The sequence below is a fragment of the Harpia harpyja genome, chromosome 18 (genome assembly GCF_026419915.1).
Source record: "Harpia harpyja isolate bHarHar1 chromosome 18, bHarHar1 primary haplotype, whole genome shotgun sequence".
In the NCBI taxonomy this organism is placed as follows: Eukaryota; Metazoa; Chordata; class Aves; order Accipitriformes; family Accipitridae; genus Harpia; species Harpia harpyja.
The window spans coordinates 12,428,031-12,447,252 of NC_068957.1; the positions used below are offsets into that span (position 1 = coordinate 12,428,031).

At 48.2% G+C, this 19,222-nt stretch overlaps 1 protein-coding gene across 2 annotated transcripts in view; it reads left to right on the plus strand.

Annotated features, from left to right (window-relative positions):
* Positions 1 to 19,222, plus strand: part of GABRA3 (gamma-aminobutyric acid type A receptor subunit alpha3) — a 77,218-nt gene that overhangs the window by 14,536 nt on the left and 43,460 nt on the right. The gene's annotated exons all lie outside the window — the stretch shown is intronic.

The window sequence follows — 19,222 nt, forward strand, 5'->3', positions numbered from 1 at the left end:
TATTTCTGCTACTTTTATAGGAATTACCATTTCAGAAATGATGATACTACCAGTTTGCAAGACCTTCAACTTGTGTTGGTGTTGCTTTTTAGTCCATGGGCTTTCCTATAGAGCCTCTATCTTGACATCTCAGTTATTTCCTATGTAGCTGTCACCTGGCAAGCTCTTCTCTGTGTGCCGGTCTGGGCACCAGGCAGTCAGCCAGGCTCTGCTGTCTCCTGAGCTGCTTTTAACACCACTGCCATTACAGCTACTGCTGCTGAGTTTCTCTCCAAGCACCTACAGATGTTTAAGGTGCTTTAGAAAGCAAAACCATGGTAGTCACCTTCCCTCCCAATGCTTATGGCATACATTTAGCATGATGTAAGGAGGCAGAAGCAACGGGGACATGTGTGGGGAAGACAGACGTGAGGTTTCTTGGTGAGACGAGGGAGACATGAGCCTGCGTGGTTTCTTGGTGCGTTGTTGCCAAGGGGCATTGCTGTGGCAGAGAAAATGACCCCTCTCAGGTGCCAGCGACTGTGTGCCACAGGGGCCACCAAGGGTCACTCCTGCTCGGCTGCAAAGCTGTGCTGCTGGACCATGATTCCCACCCAAAGCTGGAGTCACCGTATGTTGCCCCATTCCCTGAAGGTCCTGCTGCCAAAGGAGGTTGGGAACAAGCTTTCTGAGCTCTCGCGTGCTGATGGGGGCTCCAGTGATACAGTGCTAGCCTGGAATTGCACCCTCTGTTCCTCAGAGCAGCCTTGTCGTCTCTTCCCAGCTCCATGTCCACCTCTGTGCCATGGCCCTCTGCCCTGCACCTGTCCAGGAGTATTTTGATCCCAAGCAGAGATCATGCAAAATCTGGGGAAGAAGGGTTTCTCCAGTGAGCATCCTCACCTCCAATGGGCTGCCATGCTGCAGGACCCAGGCAGGAAAGGGTTACTGTGTCTGCATAAGCCATCCATCAGTTTTATTGCTTTTGTTGCTTGTTTCTTTCCCCCAGAATTAACTGCGTTCCCACTAATAGCTTTGCTTCCTCAAGTCTCCCCGATGGCTGTATTGATTTAACTGAAACGAGCTCTGAAAGGGGACTGAGGGGGCATTTATGTTCACCGTAGGCTCGGTTGCAGACAACCCCGTGCAAAGTATTAACAAGAGGACTCCCAGGAGCCCCTTGCTGGGGAAGTTAAAACCTTTCTTGGAACATCTCTGCTCTTTTGCTTTAGATCCTTTAATAACGTGCTTAACATAATAAATTGCCTTTGCCTGAACCAGACATTGCATGTTTAAAGACTGCTTTCACCTCTGATTTCCCCTCATGGAGCACTCTTGCAGACCCAGATGGGAGGTTTTGAAAAGGGCTACAGGTTTTGGGGGCTCCTGGCTGCCAATGAGTTGTCCTCAGTGTGTGTGTGTATAGTGCAGCCTGGTGAGCCAGGTTCTCTCCACTTTTAGAGGGACTTGTTTTCCCCAAGTCTAGGCTTTTATTCCTTGGAGTTGTATCAGGGCTGCTATCAGGAAGAGCATGAGAAGGAAAGACCTTTCCCACTGCTGCTGGTGGCCAGAGAAGCAGAAATGGTCCTGCTGCAGACTCCAGACTTAGGGGTTAATCAAATGGCCTGGGGTGATAATCAGCAAGAGATGGGCTCCTGCTGTCCAATGTTATGTGAGATCTGTGAAAGGGATTGCTTTGCTTCACATTAGCAGCTGTGCTGCTGGGTGATTCAGTGACTTACAAGGTACATTGGTTTTCCTGTGAGACAGCACTGAACAGTCCCTGTAGACCCAGCATTGTCTCTCTCCGTTTCCCTCGGGAATATCTTGCACTTGCTTTTCTGAAGATGTCAGGCAAAAGCATCTATTAGCACCATGTGGTCCTGCTTTAGTGTCCATGGAAAGGGAAGACGTGGTGGTATTGTGCCCACGCACAGGCTAATGGAACGATGGACCGGCCTAAATTGTGGGTAACCAGGAAGCAGGACACACAGGTTCCCTTCCTGGCCTTGGTTTCCCTGCTCTGTATGAGGCAGATCCCCCTGAAAACACTGGGTTGGGATACGAAGGGCTGAGCGGGGTGCAGGGCTGCAGCACTCCCGGGGCTGCACGGTGCTGCATGTGCCCGAGTGTCTGTCCCCCATGTTTGGCAGAGCCGTTTCCTTGTGCGCCGGGAACCGAGCAATGTTTGTTTAGGCTTTGGGAAAAGACACTGTGTAATCAACAGAGTGTTGATGTGGCGACTTCTCCCCTCAAGATAGCCTCTTTGTATTTATTTTCTTATCCCCTCTGTTTTCACCATCTGCTGCCACCCACTCTAATAGCTCCCATGCCAGAGCTCCTCTTCCTACCAGGATGCTGCAGACACAAACTGAAGCAAACCAGTGCTGAGGCTGCTCGGCAGTGCCCGGTACTGCAGAGCCAGGCTCCGGGCGAGGGTGGTCCTGTGCCTTGCTGCTGCTCCCGTGCCCAGGAGGCAGCTCAGGACATCCTCTCTGGCGAGGGGTCCTTGCAGTCGTGATGGCAAGTAGAGGTTTGCGAGCATGCTCTAGGCTAGCTTAGAAGAGGAAAGCTGTGGGAGGAAGGTGGCTGTCAGACCCCTCCTTCTGCAGCAATGCCCCGTAGCACTGGGGACACGGCCGTTGGTGTCACAGAGAAGTCTTCTGTGGCTGGCAGGAGGTTACTCCCTCTTTCTGCCAGGTGAGCTGAGGCTGGCTTGCTCTTAGGGACAGAGCTGAGTCTTTTGTTTGGCCCCATGACCACTGAAATACAGTCTGGGCTTGAGGAAGGGGTAGCTGTATAAACAGATCATGTTTTAGGACTCAGAGTGGTTGAGGAGAGGAAAGAACTGTCAGCAGATAACCTGTGTTTCCCCTGAGAAAACACAGGGCAGATTGGTTATCAAGTCAGAAGAGGAACAGAAATGGACCCTGAAGGGATGGAGACATCTGTTGTCATGGCCAACCTTGTAGGCTAAGAAAATCTCCCACCGAGAGAGTTCCTGTGGACAGTACTGGTCTCCACTCCTGGTCTGGAGCTGTGCAATCATGCAGATCCTCTGCCCAGCCCTGCAAGGGCTGTGATGAGGGGCATCTATTTATAGTTCTCAAATTCTCTTTGCTGCGGCTCCCTGCAGACCTGGCATGCAGAGAGGCCTGTTTTGAACCCGGAGCTTGCCTTGCTTGCAAGAGTCAGAGAGAGGAGATGTGGCCAGGAGAAAGAGGTAGAAGTGGCTGACAAAGGGAGAGACATCATGTACCCAAAAAGAAGGGATGCTCAAGGAGTGGGATGTGAGCAATGGGACCATCAGTGATCCTCCAAGAATGACTGATGCACAAAATACCCTGTATATCCTTGTGCTGCTTACTGTGAAGAATGATTGAAGTTCTGCAATCCTTACATGGACAGTGTGATGCCCAGCACAGTTACCATGTTGTTTGAGTTTCAGTGATGGTCCCTGTGCAGCTGTACCTCCTGCAGCCTTATTTCCTAACTGATGAAGTTTGGGTCCGTTGTGCTGCAACCAAAACACAACCATCTTGTGAATCCCTGGGGAGGTGCAGGAGGGGAGGTTTCCAGACTTGCCCCAGCCTTTTACTGCCTTACAGCCTCGAGAATCCTTTTAACATGCTTTGGCAATACAATGCTATCAGGGAACACTTGCTGCTCAGGGAGGAGGTGCATGGGGCCTTTCCGTAGCTGTTTGCAAAACAGGGTAAGGATTTCTTCCAGCTCAGCCAGAGACTGCTTCATGGGGGCCAGGGGTGTGTCTGAGGTGCTATTTGGTGTGAGGATGAGGAACCCAGAGGGCATCTGGAGCAGTGGTGGACAAAGTCTCTGTATTGGGTGGTCAGGGGAAGCCTGCGCTCCAGAAGAATGTTGGCCTTTTCCACGGGATGCCAAGGAGGAAAAGATTCTGCCTCAAGGAAGAGAAGGAGAGAGCAGCCTGTTCAATTTTCTAAAAGATGGGCTGTAAACTTTCTAGATAAGCCAGTTTCTCCAACTGCAATTAAAAAGTAATTTGTACCATGTTAAGCAGCTAGGCTAGGATCAATCGGTGTTATCCCTCCCGGATGCAGCATCGCTTACAAGGTAACTCACAATCTTTCCTTAAAGCTTCTACCACGTGTCTCTGGAGTCCCTAAATGGCTGACTCAGCCCCACTGAGGGAGCAGTGGCTGGCAAGCACCCTGCCGGTCTGTGTCTGCACGACGTGTTTCTGGACAGTTGAGGGTTAGGAGCCTACTGAAGTTTTCAGAGCAGGGGGTTTACTGGGACCAGCAAATGCAGGCAACTCGATTAAAGTAATGCAATTCCCTAGGCAGAACAAGTGACTTGGCCCCTTTGGTTTCTTCTTCCTTGGGGACAGGCCATGGCCGCCCAATCCTTGTCCTCAGGGTTTGCAGCAAGTGGGTCCCATCCAGGCAGAGGGGAAGCCCCAGTTTGTACCTTCACAACTGGGTATGTCTGCAGAGTGAAAGCAACCCAGGGTTGTGGCTGCCTCCTCTTCCTCATCTCCACTGGGTAGCTCTTTGTGGCTTGGTGTTAGCATCTCCCTGCCTGTGTTGGGCTCAGTGCAGACGCCCTTGGGCTCAAGCACGTTTTGGTGAGGTCAGGCTCTGCTGCTCGCAATAGGACTCAAATCAGGGATGCCCAACATGGGCCTACGGTGCCTTTTATCTGGCCTTACTATGTCAGCTCTGCCCTGCTAACAGTTTTGATCTATAGTCACCTGTTAATATTTATCCTGCTGATGTATTCCCTTTATTCTTTTGTAAGTGAAGCATACTTCTGCTGGAGTTTTTGTTGTCTCTTCTTTCTGCGGTGCAGTGTTTCTTCCTGCTTTTTTAATGATGGTGTAGTTGGCAGGAAGGCTTCTGTGCAAGCGAGAAACATCTGTATCCCTGTCTCGCCACCTGTATTTCACTGATGCAAATGCTGATGGCCAAGAGGATTTGGACTTAGGTTCAGAGCAGCTCCTTTTAGGTTGAGACGTTCCTGTGAGATGCTTGGTGTGTTACACCTCAGTGCATCTGTCATTTTGTCCTGACCTCCTGCAGGTAAGGGCTTGTCTGTCATTATGTGAGCATTAAGGCAGAGGGGCTGAAATAGTCAGAATAATTAAATTATAGAATTACCTTCTCTCAAAAGTACAGTGCTCTTCAAGCTGAAACAGTGAGGGCTTATCTACCTGGCAAGATCCAAGAAGAAATCTGTTTGCAGTGAGAGTAACTTATAATAGTAGTAGAAATTGTTAAATTGTCCAGGTTGAAGTTTAGAGAACCTTTATTTCCTAAAATCTGGATGAAATGTTGAAATTGTCCTTTTTTTCTGCGGATAGGTTGCAAAACCCTGGGGAAGGGACCCTTGCAAGCTCTTGGGGTGCCTGTAAAGTCCCAGCATGCAGCAGCCCAACTTTCAGGTGCTCGGTGGTGGACAGAGCGGTGGAGGCAAGTCTGTTCTTGGTCCCTTGGCAGGAGCATTGGGTACTGCCTGTTGCTGTGGGGACACCTGCGTGCTGGTGGCAGAGTCCTGCTGCAGTATGTCCCACTCCCCATTGCAGCAGAGCTGGTCCTCAGGTGCCCAGGGAGGCCAGACTCAGTCTGGCCTTGAGCTCTTCTGCAGGTTTTCTCACCTGTGCGTGCTGAAGCTGCCTGCAGCTTGTCGTAAACATTATCTAGATCTACTGTTTGTGCAAGAGAAACATTAGATGACAAACTCAGTGGTCCTTTGTGGTTTGTTATGATTTCCAGGGTTTCAGGACTGTGTTTAATCTGTATTTCTGTCTTAATGTTCCACCTCTCCCAACTTCTCATCTCTTCTCTCTGATCTGACTTCATGCTTTGTATTGATTACTCCAGGGAGGAATTTGATCCTTTCTTAGAAAAAATCCATGTCTTATCTCAGATTTTTGTCTTTGTCTGAGATTCCTTGATGAGTTTTAATTTGAAGCTGAGGCATTGCCTGAACAGCGTTTTCTCCTATTTACCTTTCTGGGCAACAGGGACCCTGCTCTGTCTCATCAAACTTCTGAAGTTAAGATCTATGAACAAATTAAAAAAAGGTTGTCTTCCCTTTGGGTGCAGCTCTCCAAAGGCAGCTTTGCCATGGATTTGCACAGCCCCGATGCTCTCCTCTCTCATGCAGAAATCCCAGTTGTGCTGCTGTTTAAACCCATGGCGTACAGGGAGAGGGAGCTCTGTGTGAAAAGGCATGCACACATCAGAAGGCAAGTGAGGAATACGGGCTTGACAGCTATGCCTAAGGGTGAAAGTCTTCTCTTAAATAACTTATGAATTTGCTTAGGGCAACAAGCCTGTATCAAAGCTTCAGGGATATCACAAACACTCCGTAGGGGTCAGAAACCCATTGTGAAAAGAGATTCATAGCTTTTTGTGTGAAACGGCACTTGGGCTTCAGGTCAGCACTGGGTCCTTTGGGGGCATCTCGCAGCTGCCTGTGCCTCTGCAGCGCCGTGGGAGGGAGTGGACCACCACGGCGGGTCCCTGCCCAGCCGCCCTCTCCGTGGGGCAGTCGTGTGGCCAAAGTCGATGACCTGTGATGAGGCTGTCCTTGGGCAGCGCGTTCCTGGGCTCTCCAGAGGGGCCACAACCAAGTCCCCAGGCTGCCGAGGTTGTAGAGGGGAAGGTGTTTCTCATGCTACTTTGGATGCCTTTTTTTAGATGGTGCCTTCATTTGCTGCTTGTGGTTCCAATGAGGAGTCTGCCCCAAGCTGCTAACCCCTCCATATATCTGCGCATGTAGGCAAGAAGTAAGATTTTTCCCAAAGGTTGAGAAATTTTTCTAGGAAAGTGAATCCATTTGCAGGAATTTTTATGCCAGTGATATGTACTGGAGTAACAGCTCAGAGCTTCAATGCTACATCAGACACCTGCAGTAAACCAGTGTGAATGTTAGGTAGCTGATCCCTGCCTAAGGGGAAGCTGGTGGGTGCGTGTTGGAGACAGTATGACACAATTTGTTTATAATGACTTTGGAAGGGGGGAGCTGATGTTTAAGTGTGTTGAACATGTGTTAGATGGTTTTAAGAACATTAGTAGATGATGTTAGAGATGGCTATAAACTGCTTGCAAGGATGTCTTTATTGATCTGTTGGACTATGGCAGCTACTCATTTATTAGAATTTCCACTCGTTTAGTCCCATGTAAAGGATTTATAATGTGTCTCTGATATGGATTGTGAAATAAGATTTTTTTTATTAGGTATTATAAAGTTTAAAAACAACTTTAATTGGTTTATTCTGGGAAGCTGGTGGTGAAACAACTGGTCAAATATTGAGGAAAGAGCAGTTATTTTATTTGTTGAGCTAGAGGATAAAATGTTTGCAGCAGTTTGTGTGCGTATACAGAGGCACTGATTATGTCTGATGAGGCAAAGTCATTGATCGTGTTGGTGGTGAATTTCAGCCCAGTTCCATCTGGAAGAAGCAATCAAATCACATCTACCTGGGCCCCCTGAGGTGGGGGGATTAATGCTGCTGATTCAGACCTGTTAGCTTGTTAATGCCGTTTCATTTATTTAAAGGTTATTGTTTGATTGAATAAGAATATTGGAGTGTTCATGAGGCTCTGGAAGATGCATGGGGCTTTGGGGAGTGAGTTGCTGCAAGACTATGAGGCTAAACTGTGCAGGGTCCCTTAACCAAATACTGTTAAAAGTCAGAGTGAAATTCTCACCCTGTTGCAGTAAATGGCAGAACTCTCACTGACTCTGGTGGGGCAGGAATTTTGTGTAATTATTTCTTTGTCTATGTGTACTGCCCTGTAGCTTACTTTAAAAATCTGCCTCTGAAGGACATACAGCTAATGTTTTTTAAAAAAAATGTCTTTGTGGAGTACTGGCAATTGTAAGCATAGAGTATAGCCTAGAGAGAGTTTTTAATCTGCATTTTGCATTGTGAGAAAAGGACACCCCGTTCACTTTACCTTCTGGAAGAACATAATTCAAACCAAAGTGATGAGAACAACAGGCATGGAAAAAGCTTTTCATTTGTTTGTTGTTTTTTTTTTTTTTCCCCAAACCTACTGGAAAATCCTATTGATGACAAGTTCAGACTGAATCAGTGGATGAAATGATTCATGACTGGAGCGAAATAAATTGTGTCTGAAAATTCAAGACACTATTTCAACCTTGCAAAAGTCATTTTAGATGCCTCTTTTTTGGAAGGATCAGTTCTGATACAAGAAGCTTTGTCAATGAAAGGATCTGATGACCATAAAAAAAAAGCCACACAAAAAACCACAGCAATTTGCAAAGGGGAAGGTTACAGAGGCTCTGCACAAGGCTTACTGCACCCATCTGAATTCTTGTCGAGGAAGTTGTTTGTATCCATACAGGCCAGATCAGATTTTTTGCAGTCCTGCATTCCTACTTACTCACTTGAAGACATGTCTTCTGGAGAGCTGTGAATGTCATTTTAGCCAGTTAAGGCCACTGTCCTGCAAAAAATGAAGGTGCAAACTCTTCTTTCCACAAGTTGTGTTTTCTGTAAAGGGTCTATGCACATGTGGGAATTGAATTACAGGCTTTTGTGCTTGAAAGATTCCCTTTGGAGAGATGCACCTGGTCTCGCCTGAGAATTTGAAAAAGCCTTTTCCTAGAAAAGGGCCCTGTCTGCTTGCATGAGGAAGGGTTAAAGAACAAAAGCATGAAATCTCCTTTCTTGTTTCCTGATCAATCTAGCCATCATTATGAGAGAAGCTTTCTGATAGCTTCTCTTTGTCATGTAATGTTAATACCATTAAGTCCACTTTGGCAAGGAAAGCGACGTATAATTAATTTGCAAATCAGGAAAGTGGATGTGATTTTTATACAAAAGAGAAGGTCTTTAACTGCAGAAGGCATTGTGTGGGCATGGCTGTGCTGCAGATGGGACCTCTCCTTTCCCGCAGGGCGGGGGTCCCTCCTCGAGCATTCCCCTCAGAGTGGTGATGTTGGGACCCTGAGGTCCCAGGCTGGGTTGGTTCCCCCATGTGCCCCACTCTGTGCACACACCTTCAGTGGGTCCCAGTTTGCTGGCAGCCAGAAAAGGGACTGAATCTTACAAATAACAGGGGAACCAGGTGGAGCAAGGGTTTGCTTAGGAGTATGCAAGTGCCTCTGAATACCTGTGGAGCACGTTGGTTGAGCCAGGTGAAAATATCTTTAAGCCTCTGCCTCCGTCCACTTTCTTTTTTTTTCAAGCCTTAGCTCTATTAGAATTATTGTTATTTTGATGCAGAACGCATTAAAAAGGGAAAAAGAAAAAAATCCAAACCCTATCCGGACTGATTTGTTCCCAGAAAGATGTTTAATTTTGTATGTATAATTGAAAGGGGCTAAATATAGCTGTATTAATATTTATGGGCCTTATGTTGGAGTCAATACAAGAGTTGCTGTTCAAGGCAATTAAGCTTTACCTTTTCACATCTAGGATTTCAGCGTTTGGAGATGACAGTAGTTGTGTGACCTGCATCCAAGAGAGAAAAAACTAAAAGCATGCCATTATCTGTCGAATATGATACCCTGTATTTAATGCTGTTTGCTGACAGGCAGTTTGTCTCCAGCAAGGGTGATCTCTCAGAAGCAGGACTGCTATCTTAATAGGGTGGACATCGGAGAAATCGGTAGGCTCAGAGGCTTGCAGGAGAACTCTCCCTGCAGCCAGGGCTGTGTTTTGGGAGGAACTGTGACTAGACTATCTCATGGGATCAGAAAGTGGGCATTGCCCACCTCTGCTGCATCGGTACCTGCTGGGGGACGAGGGGAAAATGATTATGGTGGCAGTTCATGGACTCCATTTATCTTCATACTGCCTCCACCCTGGAGCTGGGGCATAGGAAACGCGACCCTCAGTAGCTCATGCGCAGAAGTGCCCAGGGCAGGGAGGGCTGCTCGCGCCCTGTTCCTGGGCTCGGGCTATCTGTGTGTGTCGGCGGGGCTAGTCACAGCCTTCATGTCATTAAAGCACAGGGAAAGCAAATCCTGTCCAGAGATCTGAGCCGCTCTAGGGAGAGTGTGCACGGGGAATTAGGTCGAGGCTGTAATGATGAAAACAAGTCAGTTTGCGTTAATAACAAAGGCAAAATGATGATGCGCTTGATTTCTAAAGCGCTGCCTTTCAAGAGAAAGGGTATCGCTAGGATAACACGACAAGAGTCCTGGCAGTGGTTGAATTGCCTTGCATTGCCGCTTTTTGGAAGCTGCAGCTCTTCACTGCTCCAGTTAACAAAGAAGCTGTTAGACGCTGTAAAATCTCTCACTGATAAGGACTGTCTGAATCCTGCCTTTCTACTAAATTTGATCAACGTGTCAGATTTTTCTTTTCTTCCATCTGGACTCTAATAACTGCCTTTGAGAAGGAGGACTGCAGTACGGAGCCTTGGTCACGGCTGCTCTGCAGCCTCCTTGGGGAATGAGGGGTTAACCTGCCCTCCCCGGGGCTGATGCTCACAGCCAGGGCTGCAGATGGATGTTGTCTCAGTGAGGGTGAGCTTGGCGCTCATCCCTTCTCCTAAGACTCATGCGCCCCACAAATTTTGAAGCTTTGTGTGGGTGTGTTTCGGTTCTTTCACTGGTGCGTTGTATATTTTGGTAGCTGGAAGCCTTTTAACCCCCTTCAGTAAGCATCAGGGGAATGCGTTTTCTGATGGCTTTCATTAGCTTTTGCTGTTGGAGCACAATAGCTGCTTAAACAGGGAGGGAAAAGCAGAAATCAAATGGCACACCCACAGAGGTAGAAATGGTGGCCACGCTCTTAGTGGTTGGAAATGAGTTTTCAGCTCCAAATGGCCCTTCTGAATTCAGCCTTGGCTCTGGGGATTCGCACCAGGTGACGCTGACCCCAGCAGACTGGTATTTCCTATTATGGATGACAATATCCTTGCCAAAAGGTGTTGGCTTGATAGCAAAGGATTGTTCCTTGGTGTGCCTGAGAGCGAGCCAGCGCAGGGCTGAGTCCCACCTCATCTCTATTCCTGAACAAGGGCAAGGAAAGCTATATATTAAGGAACAAGGAAATTGCACCAGTTAAATTTAAAAAACTCATTTAGCTAAAGCAGCACAAGCCCCCATGAATATTTATCTGATGTTACGGAAGCATGTGGACTCCCACCTACTTTATTAAATTGATTTTCAATAAAAATGCCAGTGGAGGACGTTTGATTAATGGCTGGTGGGACGGTACAATTAATGTGAAGTCTGGAGTCAGCAAGAAGTGTCCCCTGAGCCCATGTGTCCCTGCTGGAGGCTGGGCTAAGAAAATATTTCTAAACTTCTCTGAGGTACAACAGCAACGTTTATCCGTGTGGTTTCCACGATGGGGTGAACAGGAGCTGCTGTTTTGCTGCTGTTTGGCTGGTGCATGGTTTTGCTGAGGGCTGATGTCCTGACCTTGAAGCCGATGTGTGGCTTTTGCTCCCAGTGCTCTGCCTTTTCTTCTGCTTTTCACACCCCTCTGAGCAGGCTGCGCCTGAGAATTAAGCACAGCAACGAGCTTCAGCGATCATGTCAGGTTTGAGTGAGGCTCCCTGGGCCTTTGCATTTAAACATGCCTGGGATTAGCTCCATCAGCCTCTGGATCCGCTCAGCTCCTACCAATTTACCTGCTTGGATTTGTCTCCTGAAGGAAGGCAATTCAAAGCTGCAATGTTACAGCTCTATTAGAGAGCTGTAGCGTGGTTTCCCACCGGGACCCCCGCCAGGGCTGGTGCCGCCTCTTTCTGATGAGCTGTCGGGAGCTCGGGTGGGAGATGCTGAGCGGGATGCAAGTGAGGGTCGTGGGCGCTGCGGTACCCAGGGAGCCTGGAGATCCCCGCGGGGTGAGGGGGCCTCCCAGCCCCTGGAGGGCAGTGGGGCTGGGGGCTGCCTGCACAGCCTGAAATAGGAACTTTCCCCGGGGGTCTTGTGAAAAATCTTTGGAAGCTGCTGTGGGTGGGATGTTGCATCTCACTTTCTCTGCAGGGGGTTTCTGAGCCAGAGGCGTGGGTTTTTCGGGTGTGATGGTTAGGCGAGGACTGCACGGGAGCAGAGGCGGGTGGCGTGCCTCGGTGTGGCAGGGAAGGCAGTGTGTTAGGCAGGGAGGAGGGTCTGTCTCAGCATCCCTCAGCTCCACACCCGTGGAGCCCAGAGAGGTACTGCAAACGCTGTGAACCGCTGCAACGGGGGTGCCCGAGAGGCACCAGATAACCAAGACCTGGGGCACGAATCCTTCCCCCAGCCAGTGTGGGAGCCCCGTGCACAGGCTCCTGCACTGGGGAGCAGGATCAGTGCTCTGATGTGCTCACAGCTTCCCGGAGGGCACGCGGTGCCCAGCAGGCTACGGCCAGATGGCATAGGGAGAGCAGCCGGGGGCAGAGATGGTGCAGATGCTCCTCATGCTGCCCTCCGAGGCTGAGAGGCTCTTGTAGTGGTCTCTATTTTGCAGTACTTTGGGTTTTCCTCTGCATGCAAATGTATAATGAGGACCGTGATGGCTCCAGGCAGTGCCCGTGCCAGCAGGCAGCGGACGGGTGCAGATACTTTCAGTGTGTGCTGAATTGTTTGGGCACTCCCCTGCTGCGCTTGCATTATCAGGGAGCTGGGCCAAGACTGGGCATGGGGGAGAGTGATGGGAACAGAAAGGAGTAAAAAAAAAAACAAAAAAAAACGGAGCAGGTGCTGGCTATTATGTGTGAAGCAGAAAAAGAGGAGAGTTCTGGTTGAAAACAGAAGCTGAGAAAAGGCAGATTGGCAGCCAGCATATTTCTGGAGACAGCTTTCTCCTCTGTAGGCTGTGAGTCGCCTAAGAAATGTGTCAATAAAGCACACTCACAGGCACTGTCTCTAATAAATATATATTTAAGAGAGACATTTCTTCAAAACTTCTGCTAGGACATGTCTAATTCTGAAGGGATGGCATGAAAAATGACATCTCCAGTGGAAGCAGAGAGTTGCCATGGGAACTGGAACGCTCTGAATGCACATTGCTAAAACAAGAAAACATTCTCCCCAGCAAAGGAAATTAAAAATTACATCTGGAGGCATCTGCCCTCTGCTTGTCTGTGATGGGAGTATCGGAGTATTATGCAGCATATCGTAATTCGTGTAGTGGGTAGAACTGAAAATGCGATATTTGTTGCTGAATTTTTGTGAGTAACTGTGATAAAAAGCCTTCCTGTGTGCGGGACAGACAACGCTGGTGTCTGAACAGTGCTGGGGAGGGGAAGATTTAGAGCCATAAGGGAATTTCCTTTACAAGGGTTTTGCTTACTTGGGGATAAAACAACATCCTGAGTGCACAAATAAGCCCATCTCACTGAGTGTGGATCACCTTGCTACTCCTGGGGTTTGCTGGCCCCATTTGCTGGCCAGGGACTTCCCTGGGAGGCACGGTGGTGGAGGGGCACGGTGTGTGTCTGGGGTTTTATCTTGCACTTTGGAGACTCTCTATTTCTGCTTCCAAGTCTTGGACAGCAAACACAGGAGGAGTTATTTCTGCGTGGCAGAGGTGGACTCGCAATCCGTGCTGTCTAATGCATTTCTTGGTGCGTTGGCAGCAGTGTGTGCAGAGGTAACACAGGGAGCTAGGTGAGCCCAGGCAGCGAGGAGAGCTTGCCGTACTGTACAACAGGACTCCAGCATTAGAGGAAATGCTAAATTGACCAGCACAAGGCAATGTGAATTAAATAAGTTTATTTGTACGATGTATTGGCATTGCTGCAAACTAAATGAGCAGTGGCCATGCAGCCCGAGACCCGTGCATGACGGGGGAGAGACAGCTCAGTGGAGACCTTGGCTCCGCGCACAGCTCAGCAGTCACACAGGCAAAGACCATGTTGGGGTGCATAAGGAAGGGAAAGCATTTGTCTGCATTGCCCTGGGGGTGGTGGTGAAGGATGCCAGAAGCGTCACCGGAGGCACACTGTCGTAGGAGATGATTAAGTTCTTCTGCTGAAGGAAATGCTAGCCAGGAGCTAACGGATAAGGGAACCAGAGTGCAAATGACTGTGTTGCTCCCTGCCATGGTTTTCTTGTATCTTCGTCTCACTACCTGGCATTGGCCTCAGGGGACAGGCTTGAGAATTAAATGGGCTCTTCCTCTCAGCTATACAGCAAGCCACAGGAGCCACTTTCTTTTTCTTTTTTTTCTTTTTTGCACACTACAGTCGGTCATGCGGTCTGGCAATCCTCAGCCTGCAGAGCAACCTGGAACAAAATATAGCCAGAGGCATGGGAAGGCAGCGCTGGGGCTAAAAGGCAGATGGGGAAACTTAGGCAACAGCAGAACTGCATTGCATGCTCAGTGCCATAGTGCAGATTAGCACCAATGGTGGGGTTGGAGCTCAGAGCTCAGCCTGCAAACCTCACGCACTTGGTTGAGACATCTTGTTTATTCTTTCCCCCTCTGCAATGACATAAAATTAATGCAATGCAGTGTGTTTCTCATTTGATTTTTCTTGCATTTCTCTGCTTGCTTTCTGGCTTTCCAATCTTTCCAGTTGTTTTCTATGTACCAATGATTACCAGGTTAGCAACAGCAGTTTTGTATTGCACCCTTGTGCTTATCTTTTTCCTGGGGATCTGCCTTGAGCTCTGATGAATTACAGAGCTCAGTAGTTGCTTTCCAAATGCTAAGGATTTTACTGGCACTGATCTGACGTTTTTGCAGCTCCTCTTCAAGCATGTGAGTGGCCTGTTGGGAGGTGATGATTTCTGTTGAAGAAAGACTTGCTGCAAATGAGTTAACAAAAGGTTCAGTGTTTTTAGGAAAGGGAGTAAGCGATAATCTGCTGGGGCCAGTCTGCAAGCTCCCTGATGGAGAAGCTTCAGAGGTGCACCATGTCCACACGGCTTCTGGATAAGCCTGGTCTAATGACTGACTCTCCCAGCCAAGTTATACATGTGTGAGGGGATACAGCAAAGGCAGCGGCTCAGTGGCTGCTTTGTTCTGGTGCCTTATCCCTCCCGTGTATGTGCAACTTTAGCCACAGTACTGGGGCACAGGACCTGCTGCAGTCTTTCCTTGAGGGTGCTGTTCACCAAAATTCCTTGATGTGGTCAACAAGAACATCATCACTGACCCCTAAAGAGGGAAATTAACTGAAGGTGAAGTCAGGAAGGCAGGCCCAAAATGAAACACAGGTGTTTTGCTGGTAACATGGAGAGGTTTGCCTAATGCTGAAGTACCAGTCTGGTATCTTTACCCTCATCTCATTGCTCCCTCCGGTGTGTACAGCTATGTAGGCACCCTGCAGGACTGTGGTCAGCAAAATTCTCTTGGCTTTGGTTTCGTTAGGGCCACAGCCACGTGTACCAGCTGGCAACACGGTGTTGTCTGAATGCTCTTCCCCTGTCCACTGGGACTGGCAGGGATTCCCTTCCCCGAGCACCTCTGGCTTAGCCATCAAGGACAGACTTTAATACTGAATATGTTAAATTATGCATGCTAATTTATATTCACACATTTTCTCATTGTATTTATAATATATAACAAACATGTTTATGTAGCATCTCTCTTCTGTTACCACAGGGTCTCAAAGCACTGTAGAACCTCTAAAAGCAAGCTCATACATACATATTCCTCCTCTGTCTTCATAGCATCTGAGGGTGTCCTAAGTCCTTAAAATAGTAACTACAGTAGCTTTGTTCATTCTGTCTTTTCTGTCTGTAGCAAAAATAGCGCCACTAATTTGTAGTCTCTGTTTGTAGTCTGTATGTGTGAGAATGAGGGGTGTGTGTAAAGCCTCCATGACTGCACATCCTCTAGCAGTTGCTGCTTCTGACTTTCTCTTCTATCTGACTCTCTCTTCTATTCCGACTGGACTTAATGTTTATCAATAACTTGCACCACACCCTGATTCTAACCTCTGTATGTGTATTTTATGTCACTTAATGCAGTAATAAGTATATGTGCATGCCTGCATGGGGCAATGAGGGAAAGCTAAGTTAAACTACATGAGCCAAATGCATAGTTCTGTTGAGTCTTGCGGTAGTTTTTTGCCTGGGCTCCTAATGGAGTAAGGCTTATCACATCTTTTTTTCTGCCTTTTGTCTTCTAAAAACTTTTGAGCCTGTTGGCTGATCTAAACAAAACCTGACAGGAAGGTAGATATCTCAGGGATTTTAAGTTCCTGCAAGAGTTGTGGAATTATGCAGCTGAGTGGAAAAAGACCTGAAGTAGAGAGAGGTAACTGGATGGGATCAACTGGTGTTAGGCATCTGAAGAACAAGCAGGAAAAGCTGATCTGTGGGAAAGCAGGGTTTGTTGGCTCCACTAATGGTACAGCAGCATCTCTCCTAGGCTGTTCTGCTGGATAGAGCTCTAACCTGCATCCCCCACTCTTGGTAAATGTGAGAAAATGCCTTTCTCCAGCGTGGGAGGGTGTGAAATCCCTATAGCATCTTCTGCAGCAACACGTGGACTTACTCACTGCGCCAGGAATGCCTAGAGCCCCCTTATCCATTGCGTGTTGAGATAAAGAGGCAGTGTAGCATGCTCTGTGCAGGGAGTTCAGACCAGAAAACTGGGCTACCCTGTGCCATTATTCACATGGAAGTGCTAGGGAGGGAGTGCAGTTTCTCACCCAGAAGGGACAAGCAGATGCCCTGTGTGCCACTCAGATCTGTGCTGGGACACTGGCTGCCCGCTCACTTGGAAGCAAGGAGGAATAAGATGTGCCTGACTCCTCTGCTTTCAGCAGTAGTTATGCCTTGATCCAAACTCCATAGCCAACATGTTACGTAGGCATGGAGAGAGCTGAGACCTGGGTCAGAGCCATGAGCGTGTGTATAGCGCATTTGGAGACTGCTTAGGGATTTCTCTTCCAAGAACTGAGCTGATCTTCCCTACATAACCCAAGGAGTTTTTGCCCTGGGTGGCTTGTGCCCCAGGGATCACCTAGGAATTAGACATCCATCTAGGCATTACAGTGTGCCATAAATCCTAGACAAGCCATGCTCAAGTGGTAACTGGGTCACTTCATGGTCCTGCATCTGGTTCCTGCAGAGGACACTGGATGCAGCCATGTTACAAAGCTGCGTATTGCGGCATGCTGTGTGAGACAGGGAATAAATCTCTTCATTGCATCAGCTCTCCCCTGGCCCTGCTAAGAAAGAGAGCCAGGGCAGCAGGCCGTCTCTTTGAGGGATTTGACAGGCATCATCTCACTTCATCTGGGCTGAAAAATTAAGTACATGTAATTGTAGACCATGCTGATGTCTCTCATCATGTGTGAGTGGTTTCGTTGTCGGCTGTCTCTTGAGAGAGCCCCTGAAATTCTTTTGAACTTCTTCCTACCCCTATGCTGAAATATCCAAGTTGGGGGGAGAAAGGAGGAAGAGCACAGCTGAAAGTGTTACCACACGTGTATCTGTGTTTACAGATTTGATGACTTCTCTCTAGTCTGGCTGGAGGACATGCAGTTGTAGACACTGATGTGCCATCACACCAGAGAGAAGGTAGTGATTAATCACCGTGGCTCACGGAGCAGCAACTTGGGAACTGTCTGTACAGCAAACACTGGCAGTCTCAGGGGATTCGAGCAGCAGCGGTGGGTGATAAGCCAACCCCTGTGAAAAGATGCCTTGGCACCCCAGGATGGGAGGGACAGGCTTGATGCTTTCATGGAGAGCAGCAGACAGCCTTGTTTCCTGTGTAAATGTGATGCCTTTTTGATCATAACTCTGCAGAATTCACTGGGAGTGTAACTGAGGGGGTCAGATCTGTTATACAGACTGAGTTATTTCAGCTTTACGAGTGAGACAGGGTGACCACTTCTGGAAGCAAGCAAATAGCCGAGCAAAACTGCATTAGACAAATAGTTCATGACACATAGGCACAGCTAGATACAGATCTGATCCAAAGGTCTCGTTGGCAATCCCCTGCAGGCTTTTACTCACCCCTGCTTTTGTTGAGATAAGACATTTGTTTCGGACATTTATATTGTTTCTTTCCTTACTGTGTGGTTTATTTTGCAGAGTACAAATTTCCCAGTGCTCAGTCCTTGGCTGACCCCACTTTGCAGTGGATGAGCATCCCGTCATCTTTAACCATGTTGTCCCAGGTGGGAGCATGAGGCTAAGGCCAGCCTTCATCCACGGGACCCTGGTCGTCATCTTCATCTCTATGCTCACTAGAGAGAGGCAGATGCCATCAGAGGCAGTCAGGTCTGGGTGGGCTGACTGATGTCTGGGATTACCCTCCCACCATAGACAAAATGGGGCCAAGGGGGTCTCTGTTGTGTCTTGATGCTTCTGCCCAAGTGAGTTTTTCTGGAGATGTGTTGGTGGTTTAGGTAGTTCAGGGAATTAAACCTGATGCCGCTCTTAGCTCTGTCTGGCCTGCGCAGGACTGGGACAGCTGCCAGCCCTCCTGGTGACACTCTTGGCCATTTGGCATTGACTTCTGTAGGCTGTGTGGTGTGCTACCAAAAGCCTTTGATTCTTACTGATTTCAACTGTTTCAATTCTATGTAATTCTATATACAGAGGTGGCTACAATTTATTCCTATGTAAGGAAGGCTGCTGACAGGACTGAGACACCCTATGTATGTTCTGGGTTATTCTTCTTTGAAGAACACGTGCATGCTGCCATCCACTTTTGGGAAAGATGCTCAGGCTGAACTCATCAAACCTGGGTAAATGTCTGCAATATGAGACTTGGCTTTTGCTTGTGAACAAGTAACTTCGTATTCAAGGATGCTGAAGCACTAAGACAGCCAAGCAACATCTGAAAATATGTATTTTTACTTTGGGACTGGGAGTTTGAAGAGGTTGACTGTGACCTCTCTATGTGTTTTCTGAGATCCCCAAGTCAAAATGAATTGAGGAGAGAGAAGGAGCGGTGCTGAGAGCCGCCCAGATCTCTCTGCGCTCCAGCTCTGCTCTCCCTTTTGGAGATGCTGGAGGAAATGCCAGTACCTTCTCCATTTTTTGCCATCTCTGTTCCCCAGCCTTCCCCTCCTGACCCATGCATAGCCTCTGCTCCCAGGATACTTGGTGTGAAAGCATCCCAGGTGCAGTAGGGATGTTTGTGGTCCTGACATTAGCAATAGCTCATGCTGCTTTGTGGCCTTTGGGTGGCATGAGTTCTGTCAGTCTATGTCCTTGGAGTCAGCTTTATCCCCTGGCTGGGCTGGACAAGCCTAGGAGGCATTAACAGCACTGCAGTGATGTTCACTGAAATGTTTCCTTCTGTGCTGCTATTCCTGAGCTCCCTAGCAAAAAAATGCAAGAAAAGCATCTCTAATGTCTGTGGGAGAGTCTT